This window comes from Schistocerca gregaria, chromosome 4 (assembly GCF_023897955.1).
Source record: "Schistocerca gregaria isolate iqSchGreg1 chromosome 4, iqSchGreg1.2, whole genome shotgun sequence".
Taxonomy (NCBI): domain Eukaryota; kingdom Metazoa; phylum Arthropoda; class Insecta; order Orthoptera; family Acrididae; genus Schistocerca; species Schistocerca gregaria.
The window spans coordinates 714,037,670-714,052,773 of NC_064923.1; the positions used below are offsets into that span (position 1 = coordinate 714,037,670).

Here is a 15,104-nt window from a genome sequence, read left to right on the forward strand (position 1 = left end):
TAAAGTTAGATATAGTGGGAATTAGTGAAGTTCGATGGCAGGAGGAACAAGACTTTTGGTCACGTGAATACAGGGTTATAAATACAAAATCAAATAGAGGTAATGCAGGAGTAGGTTTACTAATGAATAAAAAATAGGCGTTCGGGTAAGCTACTACAAACAGCATAGTGAACGCATTATTGTGGCCAAGATAGACACGAATCCCATGCCTACTACAGTAATACAAGTTTATATGCCAACTAGCTCTGCAGATGATCAAGAAATTCATGAAATGTACGATGAGATAAAAGAAATGATTCAGGTAATGAAGGGAGACGGAAATTTAATAGTTATGGGTGACTGAAATTCGAGAGTAGGAAAAGGGAGAGAAGGAAACATAGGAAGTGAATATGGATGGGGGGTAAGAAATGAAATAGGAAGCCGTCTGGTAGAATTTTGCTCAGAGCATAACTTAATCATAGCTAATAATTGGTTCAAGAATCATAAAAGAAGGTTGTATACATGGAAGAATCCTGGAGGTTGTACAGAGTTTCAGGGAGAACATAAGGGAACAATTGACAGGAATGGGGGAAAGAAATACAGTAGAAGAAGAATGGGAAGCTCTGAGGGAAGAAGAAGTGAAGGCAGCTGAGGATCAAGTAGGTAAAAAGACGAGGGCTAGGAGAAATCCTTGGGTAACAGAAGAAATATTTAATTTAATTGATGAAAGGAGAAAATATAAAAATGCACTAAATGAAGCAGGCAAAAAGGAATACAATTGTGTCAAAAATGAGACCGACAGGAAGTGCAAAATGGCTAAGCAGGGATGGCTAGAGGACAAATGTAAGGTTGTAGAGCCTTATCTCACTACGGGTAAGATAGATACTGCCTACAGGAAAATTAAAGAGACCTTTGGAGAAAAGAGAACCACTTGTATGAATATCAAGAGCTCAGATGGAAACCCAGTTCTAACCAAAGACGGGAAAGCAGAAAGGTGGAAGGAGTATATAGAGGGTCTATACAAGGGTGACGTACTTGAGGACAATATTCTGGAAATGGAAGAGCATATAGATGAAGACGAAATGGGAGATACAATACTGCGTGAAGTGTTTGACAGAGCACTGAAAGACCTGAGTCGATACAAGGCCCCGGGAGTAGACAACATTCATTTAGAACTACTGACAGCCTTGGGAGAGCCAGTCCTGACAAAACTCTACCATCTGGTGAGGAAAATGTATGAGACAGGCGAAGTACTCTCAGACTTCAAGAAGAATATAATAATTCCAATCCCAAAGAAAGCAGGTGTTGACAGATATGAAAATTACCGAACTATCAGTTCAATAAGTCACAGCTGCAAAATACTAACGAGAATTACGTACAGACGAATGGGAGAACTAGTAGAAGCCGAACTCGGGGAAGATCAGTTTGGATTCCGTAGAAATACTGGAACACGTGAGGCAATACTGACCTTACTACTTATCTTAGAAGAAAGATTAAGTAAAGGCAAACCTACGTTTCTAGCATTTGTAGACTTAGAGAAAGCTTTTGACAATGTTGACTGGAATTCTCTCTTTCAAATTCTAAAGGTGGCAGGGGTAAAATACAGGGAGCGAAAGGCTATTTACAATTTCTACAGAAACCAGATGGCAGTTTACCGAGCGAGGTGGCGCAGTGGTTAGCACACTGGACTCGCATTCGGGAAGACGACGGTTCAATCACGTCTCCGGCCATCCTGATTTAGGTTTTTCGTAATTTCCCTAAATCGTTTCAGGCAATTGCCAGGATGGTTCCTTTGAAAACGGCACGGCCGATTTCCTTCCCAATCCTTTCCTAACCCGAGCTTGCGCTCCGTCTCTAATGACCTCGTTGTCGACGGGACGTTAAACACTAACCACCACAACCCAGATGGCAGTTACAAGAGTCGAGGGACATGAAAGGGGTGCATTGGTTGGGAAGGGACTGAGATAGGGTTGTAGCCTCTCCCCGATGTTATTCAATCTGTATATTGAGCAAGCAGTAAAGGAAACAAAAGAACAATTGGAGTAGGTATTAAAATGCACGGAGAAGAAATAAAAACTTTGAGGTTCGCCGATGACACTGTAATTCTGTCAGAGACAGCAAAGGACTTGGAAGAGCAGTTGAACGGAATGGACGTTGTCTTGAAAGGAGGATATAAGATGAACATCAACAAAAGCAAAACGAGGATAATGAATTGTAGTCGAATTTAGTCGGGTGATGCTGAGGGTATTAGATTAGGAAATGAGACACTTGAAGTAGTAAATGAGTTTTGCTATTTGGGGAGAAAAATAACTGATGATGATCGAAGTAGAGAAGATATAAAATGTAGACTGGCAATGCCAAGGATAGCGTTTCTGAAGAAGAGAAATTTGTTAACATCGAGTATAGATTTAAGTGTCAGGAAGTCGTTTCTGAAAGTATTTGTATGGAGTGTAGCCATGTATGGGAATGAAACATGGACGATAAATAGTTTGGAAAAGAAGAGAATAGAAGCTTTCGAAATGTGGTGCTACAGAAGAATGCCGAAGATTAGATGGGTAGATCACATAACTAACTAGGAGGTATTGAATAGAATTGGGGAGAAGAGGAGTTTGTGGCACAACTTGAGAAGAAGGGACCGGTTGGTAGGACACGTTCTGAGGCTTCAAGGGATCACAAATTTAGCATTGGAGGGCAGCGTGGAGGGTAAAATTCGTAGAGGGAGACCAAGAGATGAATACACTAAGCAGATTCCGAAGGATGTAGGTTGCAGTAGGTACTGGGAGATGAAGAAACTTGCACAGAATAGGGTAGCATGGAGAGCTGCAGCAAACCAGTCTATGGACTGAAGACCACAACAACAACGATGTTCAACATGTAATCTGCTTTCAAAGCACTGTCCTTCCCATTGAATTGCTCTTCCAAGCTGTTCATCGAAAAACAGCATTTTTTTTTATTTCTTCGCCCTGAACTTGCAATTTCCTTACCAAATTTCTCCTTCGTTTCCTTGATACTCAATGTACATATTGAATAACATTGGTGACAGTCTACTATCCCATCTCACTCCCTTCTCAACGATGGCTTCCTATTCATGTCCTTCGGCGCTTACAACCGCAGTTTTTGTACAAGTTGCAAATCTCTTTTCGTTCTCTGTTTTGTTCTTGATACTTGCAAAATTTCCAAGAGTGCAGTCCAGTCAACATTACCAAAAGCTTCCTCTTAACTATTCATACGCTAAAAATGAAGATTTGCCTTCTTAAACCTATTTCCTAGAATTGGTCGTAGGGTCAATAATGCCTGGCGTATTCCTTCATTTCTTCAGAACCCAAACCGATCTTTCCCGAGGTCGGCTCCTTTCAGTTTTTCCATTCTTCTGTAAACAATTCGCGTTAGTATTTTATAGGTATAACTTATCAAACAAATGGTTCGGTGGCATTCACGCCTCAACACCTGCCTTTTTTCTAAATGGAATTGTTGTATTCTTCTTGAAGTCTGAGAATATTTCGCCCGTCTCAGTCTCTTGCTCACCAGGTGGAATAGTTTTGGCTAGCTTTCCGAAGCATCTTAATGTAATTTTAAGGGAATGTCGTCTATTCCAGAGGCCTTGTTTCCACATACTACGTCCGCCAACAAGTTACGATACTGATTTTATTCCTGGCGTATAAGCGACGTCAGCGCAGTAACGGTGGCAGCTTCAAACAACAATCGTAAACAACTGACGTGCATTCGAGCAGTCACACGAAGCAGGCAGTGATAAGTAGTGGGCGTGCGAACGTTGCGTATCGAAGATATCGTGTCACAAATCGACTCCCTAAATCAAGTGTTCAAGTTATACTCCACAATGTCATGTATAAGAGAAAAGTGTCTGTAAAGCTAGTTCAACACTCTTTGACTCCCGAAGAAAAATCACGACTTGTGGACGCCTCGTGACGTAATTGGAATGCAGAACATGGGTAGTTATTTTCAGGAAATTATCGTCATTGGTGACAAGACTTAGTGTTATCAATACTAAACTACCACAAAACGACAAATTTCGGAAATTCACCGGAATGGTCAACGCTTTGACAACATAACCCACATTTAAGGCAATGTGACGTGCGAGTTAAACAACATCCGAAAGAAGGACTTTTCAGAGAGTTTCACGTGGTTGTATGAACATTCTGTTTGTTGTACTCAAGTGAATCGAGACTATTAGAACATCTGAAACATTGAAATCACCATCTTGATGTGTCTTTATTTTTATTAATGTAGTAGCAATGCTTTTTGGATGGATTAGGACTTCCGGTGATATGTCAGATTCTTCTCGCAATATCACATCTCCCATCTCATCTTCACCTACTGCCTCGTCTCTCTCTCCCCCTCTCTCTCTAATATTGTCTTCAGGTTTGTTTCCCTTCTTTGCTTAGTACTGGCTTTCCACCTGAGCTCTTGATATTCATACAATTCATTCTCCTTTCTCCAAATCATATATCTACCTAAATTTACTCATTGTGCTCAATCGTTGGTCTCTACCATTTTTTCCGCCCCACACTTCCTTCCTTTAGCAAACTAAGTAATACTTGATGCCCCAAGTTCATCACATCAAACTATTCCTTCTTTTAGCCGAGTAAAGCCTAAAATATCTTTTCTCTCCACTTCGATTCAGTACCTTTTTCAGTACCTGATCTACTAACCTAATCTTCAGAATTGTTCTGTAACACCACATATAAAAATCTTCTACTTTCCTCTAGCCTGTACTGTTTATCGTTCACGTTTCACTGCCATATAAGGCTACGCTTCAGGGAAATACTGTCAGTCGTAGACTGTTTAAAATCTGTTCTACTGGCGCATTTGAGGGTGCTTTTTGGAGATTTCCCACATTCGGCCAATAGAATGCTGTCCCTCAGTTACTCCTTTGGCAAACAATTCTTAAATTTATATCTGGTATTAACAAATTTGAGAAACACTTTCCTTGGTATTGTAAGTCTGCATTTTATATCATCCCTACTTCTGACATCCTGAGCTATTTTACTGCCTCAATAGCAAAGCTTGTCTACTACTACCACTCTCTCAATTACTAATCTAATTTTTTCACCATCGCCTGATTTAATTCGAATACCCTCTGTTACTGTTGTTTCAATTTTCTTGATGTTCATCTTATAATGTCTTTCCAAGATACTCTCCATTTCGGTCAACTTGTCTTTCATGTTCTCAGCCGTCTCTGGCGGAATTACAGCAGCATCGGCAAAACGTATAGACTCTTATTTCTTCACAATGAACTCCAGTTTCTTATTCCAATTTCTCCTTTGTTTCCTTTACTTGTTGCTCAGTCTAAGACTGAACAGCATTTATCTCAATGACTGTGTTCTTTCCCCGTTTTATGATTCATATAGCTTCAGTTATCTTTCTGTACTAGTTGTAGATAGCCTTTTCCCCCTTGTACTTTATTCACAATGACTTCAATATTTCGAAGAGTGTATCGTAGTCAACATTTTCACATGATTTTTCAAAATTAAGAATGATATAATTATGGATTTGACTTTGTGAAACAGTAGGACAAGTATTGTTCCCCTTACTACTACGCTTCTACGGAACTAGAGCTACAAAATAAATATCTAGAAGCAGTTGATATCTAGAAGTAGTTGAGAGGATCTAAACGCATAGAAACGCACACACTGTTATACAATGGAGTTGATGAATGCGTACGACTCAAGCGAGGACAGCATTTCTCATAAACACGAAAAAGGAAAAAGTACTAGAGAGTTAATCACACGTTAATAAGAAAACGCTCAAAGCGTGATTTAAGCTTAATCACGGCCCAGGATTCATTCGTTGGTGTTTTGGTTGGCTTTTTGTGCGGGTAATCACTCACCTACAAGTGTGGTGTGAGGCATTTCGCTTGTGTAGATCGTGTCTTACGAAACAATTCACAGTCACAATTGACTGAATACAAATGCTTCCTCTTACTGAAGTAAATGTATTACATGTATGTACAGTTCTGTTAAAAGGTGAAGGGCAAGATTAATATTATTACCCGCTTCTTGTACGTATTACGTGTATGTCAGGCAGATGTTGGGAGATGTAAAACAGGTTTACAGTCTTCTCCGGCCCTACATATACAGCGTTCAATGCCCCTGCACCCACGTGAGATTGCGTGCCTGGACCACATGACAAGGCAAAATTAGTGTTATTTATACCTAATAGTACTTCAAAATTACGTTGCCTAAATATATGGGAGGGAGCCGGGGAACAAGAGGAGTCTCTTGCTCCCTCCTGGAATCTCCCCTGAGGCTTTTTATTCATCAGACAATTCTCACACATGTCTATTAGCGGCTCCACTAAACTGCGTGTTGGACACTACTGAGCTCGAGGGGCTTTAGCAGTCGCTTTATATACCTTGAATTTTTTTGGTTGTCTGGCTGTCCATGGGGAAAAGTGCCTGCGATTCTGGTGCTATCCCCGAGCTACTGTGGAAGCATAAAGCCTCAGAAAAGTATCGAAATACTGTCCTCAACATTCTGTCTGTAAATTCCTCATGCCGCCCTTATGGGACTTCAGGTTGCACAATAGAATCCAACAGCAGTTTACCGTTTTCTGTGGGCGAGAGAGACGTCTGATGACATAGTGAGTATACAATCAGTTTACACGGCGGAGCTAGTGAAGTGCTATACTGTAGGCGTTTTCATCTACACTTATCTTTGGGAGCTAAATACATCCGTCAGAAAAAGATAACACCCTTTTTTGCGATAGAAAGTGAGAAGTTTCAAGTTCGGAAAGATGTTCTCAAACTCTATGGGGTGCAACACAGCCCCAAATGAAGCCAAAGAGCTACGAATTCTGGAGTCCTGTTAACCTAACTGCACAACACTGATACACTGAAGAGACGAGGACTGCTTTGGTTCAGTCCTAGACTGTTGAAAGTCTGTTTTATTCGCGCATTTGAGGGTGATTTTTGGAGATTTCCCACATTCATCCAGTAGAATTCTGTCCCTCAGGTGTTCCTTTGCCAACCAACACAAAAAATGTAGCTTTCAAAACACATTGTATTCAACTTTAGTTATGCCAGTCAACATTAAAAGTAGAAATCATGGAAGTAATGCAGAAAATCCATTAACGTGTGCACATGTGACGTATTGTAAGCTGACAAGGAGACATAGACGAAACCAAAATTGAATAAGTGTTTGTTAAAGTTTATTCCCTGTTTCTCCATTTTCAGGGACATTTAAGCGACAGATTTTATGAGTTATTTCTGTTAAAATCCCACAGGATTTTCTCAGCCGTTCTGAATTTTTTAATTACAGGTTTTTAATTTCATTGCCATCCTATCATTACAGGGATATAATAATTTTCGTGCATATTTTGTACCTACAATAGTCCTTAGCTCGTTGCTTATCCCGATGACGTTATGTCAGATTGCTGAATAAAAATGGTAGCATCCACATTGATATTAGTAATATCAAAAGATTGCCTACACGATTTAGGTACCAAAATAATCTACCTTAAATATTCTAAATGGATAACTAACAGCCATCTGAGATACAATTAGTTTTGTTTACTATCAGAATTAACATTTAGGGCACAACGCATTCTCAGACTGACGGAATTACCTCTATCAAAAATGGCAATTGTATAATCTTGCCGCATCTTGGAAAAATGTTTGCCGGCCTGTGTGGCCGAGCGGTTCTAGGCGCTTCAGTCTGGAACCGTGCGACCGCTACGGCCGCAGGTTAGAATCCAGCCTTGGGCATGGGTGTGTGTGATGTCCTTAGGTTAGTTAGGTTTAATTAGTTCTAAATTCTAGGGGACTGATGGCCTCAGATGTTAAGTCTCATAGTGCTCAGAGCCATTTGAACCAATGTTTTGAAAAGTTTTTGTTCCTTCTTGGCTCTTGTACATATTGATTTACGTACGGCTTACAACCCATTTTTCTCAGAATTTCGAACATCTTGCACCATTTTACATTGTGGAACACCTATTCAAGGTGACAAACCCTATGGACGTCTTGCTTCAATTATCAACCGCAACGTCAGAACTGCTGCTCTGGTGCCTTTATTTTTCCTAAAACCAAACTGATCATCATCTAACATATCCTCAGTTTTTTCCATTCTTCTGTATATTATTCTTGTCAGCAACTTGGATGCATGAGTCGTTAAGATTATCGAGCGATAATTCTGCACTTGTCAGCTCTTGCTGTCTTCGTAACTGTGTGGATGTTGTGTTTCGGAAAGTCAGATGGTATATAAGCCAGATGGTATATCCCCAGACTCATGTACTCTACACACCAAAGTGAATAGTCGTTTTGTTACCACTTCCCCCAATGATTTTGGAAGTTCCAACGGAATGTTATCTATCCCTTTTGTCTTATTTGCTCCTAAGTCTTCCGAAGCTCAATTAAATTCCGATTCTAGTACTGGATTCCATGCCTCTACTATATCGACTCCTGTTTCTTTTTCTCTCACGTCATCATATAAGCCTTCTCCCTCGTAGACACCTTCAATGTACTCTTTCTATGTATCAGCTCTCTCCTTTGTATTTAACAGTGGAATTCCCATTGCACTCTTAATGTTACCACCCTTGGTTTTAATTTCACCGAAGGTTGTTTTGACTTTTCTATATACTGAGCCAGTCCTTCCGATTATCATTTCTTTTTGATTTCTACACGTTTTTCATGCAGCCAGTTCGCCTCAGCTTCCCCGACTTCCTATTTATTTCATCCCTCAGTAACTTGTATTTGCATATTTCTGAATTTCCCTGAACATTTTTTTAGTTCCTTCCTTCATCGATCAACTGTTACCCATGGTTTCTTCGTAGTAACCTTCTTTACACTCATGTCTTTCTTTCCAGCTTCTGTGACTGCCCTTTTTAGAAATGTCAACCTCTCTTGAACTGAACTGCCTACTGAGCTATTCCTTATCGCAGTATCTGTAGCCTTGGAGAACTTCAAGCGCATCTCTTCTTTCCATACTACTTCCGTATCCCCTTTCTTTGCACATTGATTCTTCCTGACTAGTCTCTTAAACTTCAGCCTACTCTTCATCACCACTAAATCATGATGAGTCTATATCTGCTCCTGGGTGCGCCTTACAATCCAATATCTGATTTTGGACTCTCTGCCCGACCGTTATGTAATCTAACTGAAATCTTCCCGTATCTCCCGGCCTTTTCCAAGTCTTCTTCCTGCTCCTGTAATTTTCGAATAGAGTATTTGCTGTTAATAGCTTAAATTTATTGCAGAACTCTATTAGACTTTCCCCTCTCTTACTCCTTACCCAGGATAGCCGATGCAAGTAGGAACCAAAATACTTTTGTTGTATAGGTCGACAACGCACAATTTTTAAATTACGGAAACGTGGCGCCTGGCTTACCGATTGGCCGCGGGATTGCCCTGTTGCCGGATGCTCTGGACAACGCATGACCGCGAATGCTTTGCCTGCCGGAGATCGCGATGTATCCAAGGCGGCCCGCACGCTCGGAAGCAGCGCGCCAGCCTTCCAGTCTGGGGGCCTGAGGGTGAATCCGCCGGGGTCCCGACACATCCATTGTAGTTTCATGATAAGACGTACCGAGAACAAACCCGTCAACAGCTGGTTTTTTTTTTTTTTTTTTTTTTTTTTTTTTTTTTTTTTTTTTTTTTAGCTAGGACATTGTTTACTTAAAGCAGGTGCTCGAACTGGAAACCCTCTGACGCGACACAAGCTTGGTAACGTCGAACGGTGTTTCGCATGCCTGTTTCAAAGGTTCCTGCCATTGGCCTGATGTGATTGGCGGCATGTTGAACGCGATCCATTAATTCCTCTTCGTTTCTAGGTGGTTCGCGACCGGGTGGGTGAAATAGAACCTTGAGGAATCCCCGCTGGAAAAAGTCCGGTGGCGTGAGGTCTGTTGATCGCGGGGGCCATGTCGTACGAGCACGTCTGTCAATTACCCGGCCGTCGAAGAATTCATGTAAATATCCGCGCACAGCACGACTGTTATGTACGGGCGCCCCATCATGCTGCAACCACATGCGTAGCCGTACGCCCAGGGGAACATCTTCCAGCCGGTCAGGTAGAGTTTCTTGTAAAAAGTGAAGGTAATTTGCCCCGGTAAGCCGAGGAGGTAGACGTACTGGCCCAATCAGATGGTCACCCACAATGCCTGCCCAAACGTTGAGCGAAAATCGTTCCTGGTGTCCGTGGACGTACATGACGTGAGGATTTCCCCTTGCCCAGTAATGAACGTTTCGAGTGTTGTAAAGGCCATCCCGATGGAAGCTGCACAAGTCGGTAAAGAGCACAATGGCGGGGAAGTCGGGATCTACATCTACATCTACATCCATACTCCACAGCCGGCCGGGGTGGCCGAGCGGTTCTAGGGGCTACAGTCTGGAGCCGCGCGACCGGTACGGTCGCAGGTTCAAATCCTGCCTCGAGCGTGGATGTGTGTGATGTCCTTAGGTTAGTTAGGTTTAAGTAGTTCCAAGTTCTAGGGGACTGATGACCTTAGACGTTAAGTCCCATAGTGCTTAGAGCCATTTGAACCACGCTCCGCAAGCCACCTGACGGTGTGTAGCGGAGGGTACCTTGAGTACCTCTATTGGTTCTCCCTTCTATTCCAGCCTCGTATTGTTCGTGGAAAGAAGGATTGTCAGTATGCCTCTGTGTGGGCTCTAATCTCTCTGATTTTATCCTCATCGTCTCTTCGCGAGATATACGTAGGAGGGAGCAATATACTGCTTGACTCCTCTGTGAAGTTATGTTACCGAGCGAGGTGGCGCAGTGGCTAGCACACTGGACTCGCACTCGGGCGGACGACGGTTCAATCCCGCGTCCGGCCATCCTGATTTAGGTTTTCCGTGATTTCCCTAAATCGCTCCAGGCAAATGCCGGGATGGTTCCTTTCAAAGGGCACGGCCGACTTCCTTCCCCATCCGTCCCTAATTCGATGAGACCGATGACCTCGCTGTCTGGTCTACTACCCCAAACAACCGAACCGAAGTTATGTTCTCGAAACAAAAGCCCGTACCGAGCTACTGAGAGTCTCTCCTGCAGAGTCTTCCACTGGGGTTTATCTATCATCTCCGTTACGCTTTCGCGATTACTAAATGATCCTGTAACGAAGCGCGCTGCTCTCCGTTGGATCTTCTCTATCTCTTCCATCAACCCTATCTCGTACGGATCACACACTGCTGAGCAGTATTCAAGCAGCGGGCGAACAAGCGTACTGTAACCTACTTCCTTTGTTGTCGGATTGCATTTCCTTAGGATTCTTCCAATGAATATCAGTCTGGCATCTGCTTTACCGAAGATCAACTTTATATGATCATTCCATTTTAAATCACTCCTAATGCGTACTCCCAGATAATTTATGGTATTAACTGCTTCCAGTTGCTGACCTGGTATATTGTAGCTAAATGGTAAGGGATCTCGTGCAAAGAGTCGTAGAAATCACCGGCAAAACCCTAGCCTGTGTTCATAGTCCGCCACAGGATTTAGGTCTTGGACAGGGTGGAAACTAAATGGATGGTGGCCGTCATCCCTCAAAACCTCCCAGACTAACCGATGAGTGACCCTCATGTCGTGTCCAACCGCTCGATTACTTGTCATAGGTGCTTCCTCGAATCGCTCGAGAACAGTCTCTTCAAATGCAGCACCCCGTCGTGCTTGAGGTCTTCCAGCATCACCGTGATATCCCGCTAACGAGCCTGTTCCGCCAAGTCGCCGGTGAATTGCTGTAAGCGTTTGTGGGTGTGGGTGGCGTCTTGCTGGGTACCGTTCCTCATACAACCGTCGAGCTTCATGCGCATTACCGTCGGCTAGTCCATAAACAAAAACCATATCTCGTTGTTTTACAAACGAATACTGTGCCACTATGCTTACTGTGTGACTAAATCGCAGGTAACAAATGTGTGCTCCGAAGCGAAGCTTACGTGTGAATGCCTCTGACGTCAGGTGGAGACAAACAGCACGACCTATTCGACACGTGTGCATATCACGTTGGCGCAGTGACGGGACGGGGGTTTGTTTGAATGTGTGAACTGACAAGCGTGGCGCTCCCCGTCTACCGACGAACGGCATCAGGGCAATTCCACGGCCAACTGGGCCGCGTGGAGCCAAGTTTCCGTAGTTTAAAGCTTGTGCGTTGTCGACCAACACAATATTAGTAATTTTAGCTCCTACTGGCGTGGTCTATCCAGGGCTAAAATTTCGTGACACAGTTCTTCTCCACCCTGTATATCTATGTCTATATAAGGTGTTAAAAATGGGTCGAATATTTTGATAAACGGTAATACTCATCGAAACAAGAAAATAAGTCCAATTAACATGGGTCCCGAAATGCAGATGTTGTTGTACGTGCTAGCAGCCATTGAAGACGTGTCCGTGTAGTGTCTGTAATTAGCATGTTTTTCTCTTCAATTAAAGGAACCCAAATATCTCTAAACCAAGTTCCCAAACTCAATTGATAATACTTTTCCTGGAATAGTTATTGAAAACTTTTCATTGTATTAACCCTAAACTGAGCTTTCATATAATTGTCATATTCCTTATGGTACCAAAATTTTCAAATGATTTACAATATGTTTTTTTAACATGTTCTCGAACCTTAATTCATTTATTCATTCTCGTACGTGCACCATTTATTTTATTACATGCACCAATCATTTTTTACATGCACCTTTTATGAGAAATTAATAAACATCTATTTTCTTACGTGCACGAATCATTTTCTTAAGTGCACCTTTTATAAATAAAAACATTAGGATTCATTTTTCTTACATGCACCTTTGTAAAAAATATATTCTTTGAATGAAAATGGGGGAACTAGACTTGAACATTTGCAGTATAGTAGGAGGAAAAAGGGGGTTGTGGATAACTGGCTCAACTTCTGACAAATCCGGAAAGTGCACCAGCAATTTAGCTAGTGAGCCACAACCCCCCTTTTCCTCCTACTCACAAGAACAACCAAGGGGCTTTCGAGAGAGCTCTCCCACGCTGACTGCTGTTCACCGGCGAGAAAGCCTGGAATTTGCCCACCAATACTGCAACTGGACTACTGCGTGGCGACAGGTGGCCTTTTCAAACGGATCACGTTTTATGTTCCATCGAGCAGATGGCCTTTTGCAAGCAAACATCCTGCAACAATCATCAGAAGGGTTGAGACCGTTTATTGATACGTAGGAAAAACCAAGCGCCCGCAAAAGATGTATTTTATTTTTCTACGCCGTAAGTCGAGAACAAATGATAAAAAGTTCCATTCTTTTCTTTTTTTGTTAATAGAGAGACTCTGTCTTTAGTTCTCGTGTGGAGAAGACGTATTTTTGTAAGATGTGTGTGTGGTAGTCATTTGTGTTGTCTGAATACTATTTGTGCAAAACCACGACAGTTTTCCTTTCTTCCGCGCACATCTCAATGTCTCAGTCTCAATGACAGCGGCCTGTATCGGTAAAAGAAGCCCGATCAAGAATTAATGTTAAACACACGGTCAAGAGAATACTTACGGCGGAAGAAGATGAATATAACCAAGGACACCAGAAGTATGCCAAGAGTATACAAGCAATATATATATATATATATATATATATATATATATATATATATATATATATATATATATATATATATATTGCAAAACCGGAGGAGGGAGCGTAATAGTCTGAGAAATATTTTCGTGGTGTTCCCTGAGTGATCTTGGCATTCTGGAAGGCACAGTGGATCAACACAAGTATGTATTTATCCTTGGAGAAATGGCTCTGAGTACTATGGGACTCAACTGCTGTGGTCATTAGTCCCCTAGAACTTAGAACTACTTAAACCTAACTAACCTAAGGACATCACACACATCCATGCCCGAGGCAGGATTCGAACCTGCGACCGTAGCTGTCGCATGGTTCCGGACTGCGCGTATCCTTGGAGACCATGTCCATCCTTACATGCAGCTTGTTTTTTCCTCAGCATAAGGGCATCTACCAGCAGGACAATGCAACGTGTGACACAGCTTGCAGTGTGCAAGCATGGTTCGAAGAGCACCAGAATGTTTTTAACATATTCCCCTGGCCACAAACACACCGGATTTAAACACAAGCGCGAATGTGTGAGACCATCTCGATCAGACTGTTCGCGCCATTGGACACTCAACCGAGATACCTAGCGCATCCAGCCACGTCATGGCTCCACATCCCTGTCGGTCTCCTCCAGAACTCACTGCCACATCTCGCAGCGGTCCGCGCTGCGAAAGGTGGTTTCTCAGGCTCTTTGACAGCTGGTGACGTTAATGTGACTGGACGGTGTATATAACCAATTATTTTTCTGCTTTTCTGTTATGGTACGTGTTTGCCGCCTTTCCTCTGTTTCTTATTCTAGAATTTCATATGGGTGAAACACCTACTGTAGGTTCGATTCCCATGCTGCCACAATCTAGGTGATAGAAGGTCCATGCAGGACAACTTTCGTCTGAAGATGATGAAGTGGTAACATACAGGGCAGCACGTTCAGTTGATTCGTTATTCAATATGCTTATCTATTTAAAAGCGTACAACTGAGTCTCTCCATGCAACGGTTATTGTTGATTTGTATTTTATTAGCATAGCCACATCGCAACATAGATCCAACTCGTTGATCATGTAGTCATATGCTTCTACCTCGTTAGGTTTCTTGCAGTACATTAATGTACATTTGCTTGCATGAAGAAGAAGTTGCCGAAGTTCGCAGCAGTTTGAAGTGTTAGCATATCTGGCAAAACCTCTTTTACTTCTTCTTCATAGATAAACGCTTCATGTGCTAAAATCCCAAGACTGCAGCTATTGTGCATGTTTTGCCAGTCCAGAGGTCATATCGGTACTAGACCTGTTTAAATTTTCCATGTGCATTTATTTTTTTCACAACAAGATGATGTCTTGAATAGCGTATATATAAATTTTATTCAGTGTGCACTGGGTGATTGACAAAAGCGTCCGCCGCTAAGATATTTCTTTCCACTCTTTTTTTGGATGCTTTTCAACCAGTTTATCTACGGCATACTTACGCTACTGTCTGTATTTAGTAACTCTAGCAGATTACGCAACGACCGGAGTACAGGGCACATGGTTTCGTAGAGATTAGCTGCACGACTATAATTTTTTGCATTACATGTATACTTCGTGTTCTCATATGTAAAGGAAAAATGTTAGCACT

The 15,104-nt window shown here is 42.2% G+C and overlaps 1 protein-coding gene across 1 annotated transcript in view; it reads left to right on the forward strand.

The window, feature by feature from the left end:
- The window catches only part of LOC126266914 (clavesin-2), a 335,190-nt gene that overhangs the window by 137,236 nt on the left and 182,850 nt on the right, over positions 1-15,104 (forward strand). The window lies entirely within an intron of this gene.